Source organism: Sorex araneus, chromosome 2, assembly GCF_027595985.1.
Source record: "Sorex araneus isolate mSorAra2 chromosome 2, mSorAra2.pri, whole genome shotgun sequence".
Classification (NCBI taxonomy): Eukaryota; Metazoa; Chordata; class Mammalia; order Eulipotyphla; family Soricidae; genus Sorex; species Sorex araneus.
Genome location: NC_073303.1, coordinates 294,262,617 through 294,268,885, shown reverse-complemented (window position 1 = coordinate 294,268,885; position 6,269 = coordinate 294,262,617).

Below are 6,269 nucleotides of genomic sequence, written 5' to 3'. Positions count from 1 at the left end.
ACCGCGGCCGCTCGGAGTGCGTCGATTTATCCCCTGCACCCCCCATCCACCCCCACTCGGCCCCACTCGCCTTAACGCTGAATCTGGGGGCGGGGCGGGAACCGAGCGAACCCCGGCGTGTCCCGACTAGTGCGTGTGCCCGTGGTTCTTCCTGCAGAAACACAGTCGACGGAGATGCTGCCGCCGCGTCAGTGGCTCGGAGAGGCGCGAAGGGACCCGTTTGCAAGCCGCGTTTTCTCAAGTCGCTGCTCCTTTCTGCGGCTCACGGTTTCAGGCCAGGGCACACTTAAGAGGACTCCCCTCCCCACCTTACCCCCTCGGTAGACACCTTCGTTGTGGGTGTCCAGGGAGGTCCCACACCTGCTGGCTCGCACCTGAGGCTCAGAGGATCGCACTGGCCGGACTGGGGAGAGGTGCAGCTCCTGAGCTGGTCTTGAGCCACGGACCCAAGCCTGGAGAGGAAACCGTTGAAACAGAGTTTGGGGCTGGCGAGATGGTCCAATGGGTTTCAAGCACATGCTTTGCATGCAGGAGCAGCCTGCACGGTTTGAACCCCCTGTGCATGGTCTACAAAGTATCACCTGGAGTGAATTCCCAAGCACTGCTGGTTGTAGCCCCCAAACAAAAGACCAGTTTCACAGCTGGGGGTCCTAGAGATAGTACAGCACGTAGGGATCTTGCCTTGCACACAAACAACACAGGTTCCATCCCTGGCACCCTTTATCGTTGTCCCCCAAGTCCACCAGGAGTGATCCCTGAGAGCAGAGCTGGGAGTAAGCCCTGAGCACCACCAGGTGTGCTCCCCCCCCCCACACACACACACAAAAATCAAATCTGAAAGGACAAATCGATTCCTTGCTGAAATCCAAACTCGCTCATGACTCAGTGACCTTATTTGTGGCTCATTCATTATTCCCTCCCACACCCTAGCTGCAACCATACTGAATTTCTTAAAGTTTCTGAAATCTTTCTCTCTGACTTAACCTACTTAACCAGTGTGAATCTCCACCACTGAGAGGCTGTTAGACAAGAAAAAGTTTTCCTCTACCCTCTAAGGTTTCTTGGTTGGGTCTGCAAATTAAACCATCAAACTAGTGGGAGAAAAGCATATAAAGTTTTACATGTATATGGGCATCTTCACCAGAGCATGAAGACCAGAAGTGACCAGAGCAAAACCTTTTTTTTAAATAGTGTGAATTACAAAGCTGTTCTTGGGGGGGGGTGGGGGGTGCTGGAGCGATAGTAAAAGAAGTAGGGCCTTGCACGCGGCTGACCCGGGTTTGATTCCCAGCATCCCAAATGGTCCCCTGAGCACTTCCAGGAGTAATTCCTGAGTGCATGAGCCAGGAGTAACCCCTGTGCATCGCTGGTGTGACCCAAAAAGGAAAAAAAAAAGTAAGTTGTCCTTGGTTAGGTTTCAGGTACGAAATCCCTTCACCAGTGTCCACTTCCCTCTGCCAATATCCCCAGTTCCCCTGGAACCCCCAGTGGACTTCTGTGACAGGCACTTTAATTATGAATGTTAGGCGCTGTGGTTTACGTTACTGTTATTGTTGGGATTTTATGTACTGTAAAAAATCTGCCAGGGCAGCAGGGGGAGATCCTGGGTTCGGGGGTGGTCCCAGCCACTCACCCAGCTGGGGTGGCCCAGGCCATGGGGCAGACAGAAGAGGAAACGAGGGCCAAGCCAGTTGATTGATCAGTTGCAGTTTATTCTATTCTCTCCACATACCTGTTCCAATCTCTCTGAGCTCCCCATTCTAGTCTCACACTGCCCCTCATTCCCATCTCCTCCTGTCTCTCCCGCTCATCTCTCCACACTCCATCTCTCTCTCCTCTCTGGATTCTGACTCTGATTCTTCTCTCCCAACAACTCTCTGATTCCCCTTTTCTGCCTCTCCCCACTTGTCTCTCTACCCCTGCCTTCTGGGCCCAGCTAGACCCAATCTGGTAGCAAAATCAACATAAGAAAGCTCTTCCAATCAGGCTCAGGGTAGGAAACACCACCTGGGGGTATTCCTCTCCTAGCATCTTAATTAACATCTTAATATTAGTTATTTTTGTATGGGCACAGTAAGAGCTACACTGAGGCTTGTAGGGCAGCTCTCCTGGGAACATCTTACCACAGACTCAGACTATAGTTCTCAGGCCAGATTAATCATTCCTAACCCTAGCAGGGTCCGATCTAGTTATTATGTTTTGTATCATGACAGCATCTGCCCATGACCAAGCTCTTAACTTAGAGCTAAGCATTAGACACTTTGGTCAGGCCCATCTCGATGGCAGGGTAGCACATAGCTCACCACTTGCCCTGGGTCCATCCACCCTGCCTTTGGGGGTACTAGGAAATAAGGGCAGCTGAGGCTTAAACAGAGAACAGATGCCCAGGAGGAAAGTATCATTTAGAGTCAATTGACTCCCACATTACAAAAGCATAACATTTACTCTCTTCCTGTGCCCATACAAAAAGGACATTGCTCTGAATAAACTATGCAAAGGACTTAAAAAGAAGGGGGGAAAACAGTATTTACAAGTCAACAGAGCACAAATAAATAAGTCACAAATAAACACAGAGGAAAGGGAGCACTGTGATGGGAGTAACCCAAATAAACCTAAACTGCCTGTGGCAATGTTATCCTACACTTTACCACCTTTCAGCACCCTCTCCTCCGGAGTGACCACTCTCCTCCACCATTGTCTTAGTGTTCTCTTGCCTGTCCTGTCCACTCCCCAACCACCACACCAGTGCAAATGACAAGCTTCCCACTGAAAACCTTCCTAGTGCCTTGGGTATTTGTTATTCCCTTACTACGTTTCTTCATATCCTGCTTAGGAGGAAGACCATTCTCTGTTGTTCTCTCTCCCTTTAAATTCACTCGGCTTGATACTCTCTGTATCTATCCACATAGCAGCAAATTTCATGATTTAATTTTTGTATGGCCGAGTAATATTCCATTGTACCACAGTTTCTTTATCTAGTTAGCAGTTCTTGGACATTTGGGTTGTTTCCATATTTTGGCTATTGTGAATAGTGCTGCAATAAACTTAAGAATGCAGATGTTTGTTGTATATTGTGTTTTTGAGCCCTTAGGCTATATTCCAAGAAATCAAATTGCTGTGTCAGATGGAACTTCAATTCCTAGTGTTTTGAGAAGTGTCCAAACTGTTTTTCCAAAAGACTGACCCCGTTGACATTCCCTCCAACAGGCAATAAGTGTCTCTTTCTCCCAACTACGCCAACACTGGCTGTTGTGTTCTCTTTTATGTGTGCCAGAGTGTGAGATGGTATCTTATTGTTGTTTTCATTTGCATTTCCCTGATGATTAGTGGTGCAGAACATCTTTTCATATGCATTTTGTTCATTTGTATATCTTCTTAACTTTATTGAAACATCCTGATTTACAAAATTGTTCACAATACAGTTGTTTCAGGTATTCATTCTTATTCCAACACCCGTCCTGCCACCAGTGTGCCCTTCCTTCCACCAATGTCCCCAATTTCCCACCCATCCCCCAACCCTGCTCCCTTAACAGGCACTAATTAATTTACTTTATATTGCTTCTTGCAGTTATCTCATAATGGTGTTGCGGAAGTCATCCTGAGTCAAGTGTGAGTGCTATTGTTTTCGCTTACTGAGCTCAGTGGGCTTCTACTCAATTTTCCTCCTACTTTCCTTGCTTCTCCTGGCCTGTCGGCTCTGTGAAGTTTGGAGGTGTTGTGTGGCTGCATGTGCAGCTGTGACTTCAGGGGTTTTGGAGCTGCTGAAACCAGCTGCAGCTGTTGATCGGGCTCTCTGGCCTCTCTGAGGTCAGTCCTGAATCTGGAACGTTTCTCTGGCAGTGGTGGGAGCCGGGTGTGGAGTGCGGGGCCCTTGGCGGGGCTGGGACTCCATCGGCTCCCATCCCACCTACTTCCCAGAGATCTTGGCCCTGTGGAGGCGGGGCCTTCCTGGGGTCACTCAGCTGTGGCGTCTCTCTCGAAGATCAGTCCTGAAGCTGAGCCATTTCTCCTATTTCTCAGGCAGTGGCGGGACTTGCATATCTTCTGGGAGGAAGTTTCTGTTCATCTCTTCTTCCCACTGTTTCATGGGGTTAGATTTTTTTTTCTTTTTGGGTCACACCCGGTGATGCTCAGGGGTTCCTCCTGGCTCATGCACTCAGGAATTACAATTACTCCTGGTGGTGCTCGGGGGACCATATGGGACGCTGGGAATCGAACCCGGGTTGGCCGCCTGCAAGGCAAATGCCCTACCCGCTGTGCTATCACCCCAGCCCTAGATTTTTTTTTAATTATAAATTTCTACAGTGCTTTAAGTATCTTGGATATTAACCCTTTATCAGATGATTGGTGGACAAATATAGCAGGGAGGTAGACAGAGCCCACCTTGGGGACACAGGAACTAAGGCCTGAAAAGACTTTTCATCAGCACCAATAGAGAAAACAGAAAACTGGACCCCCACCCCCCCACACACCACTCATACCCAGAGAAGCTCCAGCAGGAACAAAGACCAAGGAAATTAATTTCAAAGAAGACCATCAACCAATTCCAACTCTACCCCTTGGCAACCACCTTAGCAACGGGCTCTTACCTAAGTAGAAGCCGCACATGGGAACGGCTTGGGAAAACCCTTATAGAAGCCCTCTTGAGCAAAGGAGCATGCACATATGCTGCCCGAACCCATGTGCTGCTGTGTCCACGTGGTCAAGCACTTGTGCCCAGCACATGTGTTATCTGCGTCTCCGCTCTTGAGATGTGTACTAGGGCTCTCTCTGCCTTTGGAGAATTCTGCGTTCTCTCTCGAGCACGTTGCACTCTCTCTTTCTCCCTCCTTCCCTTCCTCAAAAAGCCTCCAAATAAAATCTGTTTTCACTTTATTGCTTTTCTCCGCCTGAAATTCTTTTCAGTGAGAAAGAAGGGTCTGGAAGTCCTGGGGAAGGCCTCAGACTGGCTTTTCTGCTGAGAGCAATTCCTCTCTGCAGGGAAAGAAGAGAGCCTGAGTCCATGGCTCCCTGAGAATTCAGGTGGTGGGGAATAACTCCCGTGCCAAGGACAAGTGGGCATCAGGTGTGGCTTGACGGCAACCTAGTAGGGCTAGGTTGGTCTGTGCCGTGAAGGGATTTGTTGCAGACTTTATCAGTCCTAGCCTCCCCTAGGTCCAGGGGCGGCAGAGGGGGATCTGGAGAAAGTGGCCATCTCTCTCCTCTCCGCCTCACATAAGCCACCCGTGGGGCCCACCGGCATCAGCTGTAACAGTTAATGTCTTTTGGACAAGAAAGCAATAGATGTGTGAAGAATTCGCGGGAGGATGGATTTGAGTGAGGAATAGTTCAACTCGCCTAGGTCAAGTTACTTCCACAAGATTGACAGATTGATCTCTACCAAGCTTCTAGCCTGACCCCAGTTCCCAAGACAAGAAAGCTTTATTTATTTTTTGCGTAGAGGCAGAAGAAAAGCGGAAGCTTTTGTCTGTGTAAACACAAAAAAGGGGGCACGCCAGGCAGCAGCGCTCTATCTCGATCCCGCTGTCTGCGTTCAGTAGTCTCATGCCGCTTCCCCATGACAGCCTACATTTCTCCATGTCTTGTATCCGGGAGGGATGCCTTATTGGAGTCACATCCAGCAGTCCCTGGGGGTCACTTCTGGCTCTGTGCTCCCAGCAGTGCTCAGTCTTGGCATATTAGTGGGGTTGGCCACACGCAAGGAAGGCACCATGACCCCTGTTCTCTCCAGCTCTGTTTATTGCTCCTTAAGTGTCATCAGTTTAATTATGTTTTCAGAGGGGCATTATTGGGGAGCAGGGAGCCAAGAGCTGGAGTGTCTGCTCTGACTGTGCCTGGCCCCACATGGTCCCCTAGCACTGCCAGGCACAGTCCCATGCCAAAAATATAAATAACAACAACAAAAATCTCCAAAAGGCTTATTTGAGGAGTGACCTATTCTGATCGACACTCAGGTTTTTCCTAGTCACTTCTAATCTGATTTAGAAAACCTCCAGTTGTGTATTTTGTTGTTGTTATTGTTGTTGCTGTTGTTGTTGTTGGGCCACACTTGGCTATCGTCAAGGCTTACTCCTGGCTCTGTGCTCAGAGATCACTCCTGGTGGTGCCCGGTGGGCCAAATGCTGACTGGGGTTTGGGCCAGGGTTGGCTGCATGCAAGATCAGCCCCTTAATCCTTATACTAACTCTCCGGGCCCTGTCTCCAAGTGCCCAGAAGATAAGGAATAATACTAAAATATGCCGTTTTTTTCTGGGTTCCCCCTGGCGGTG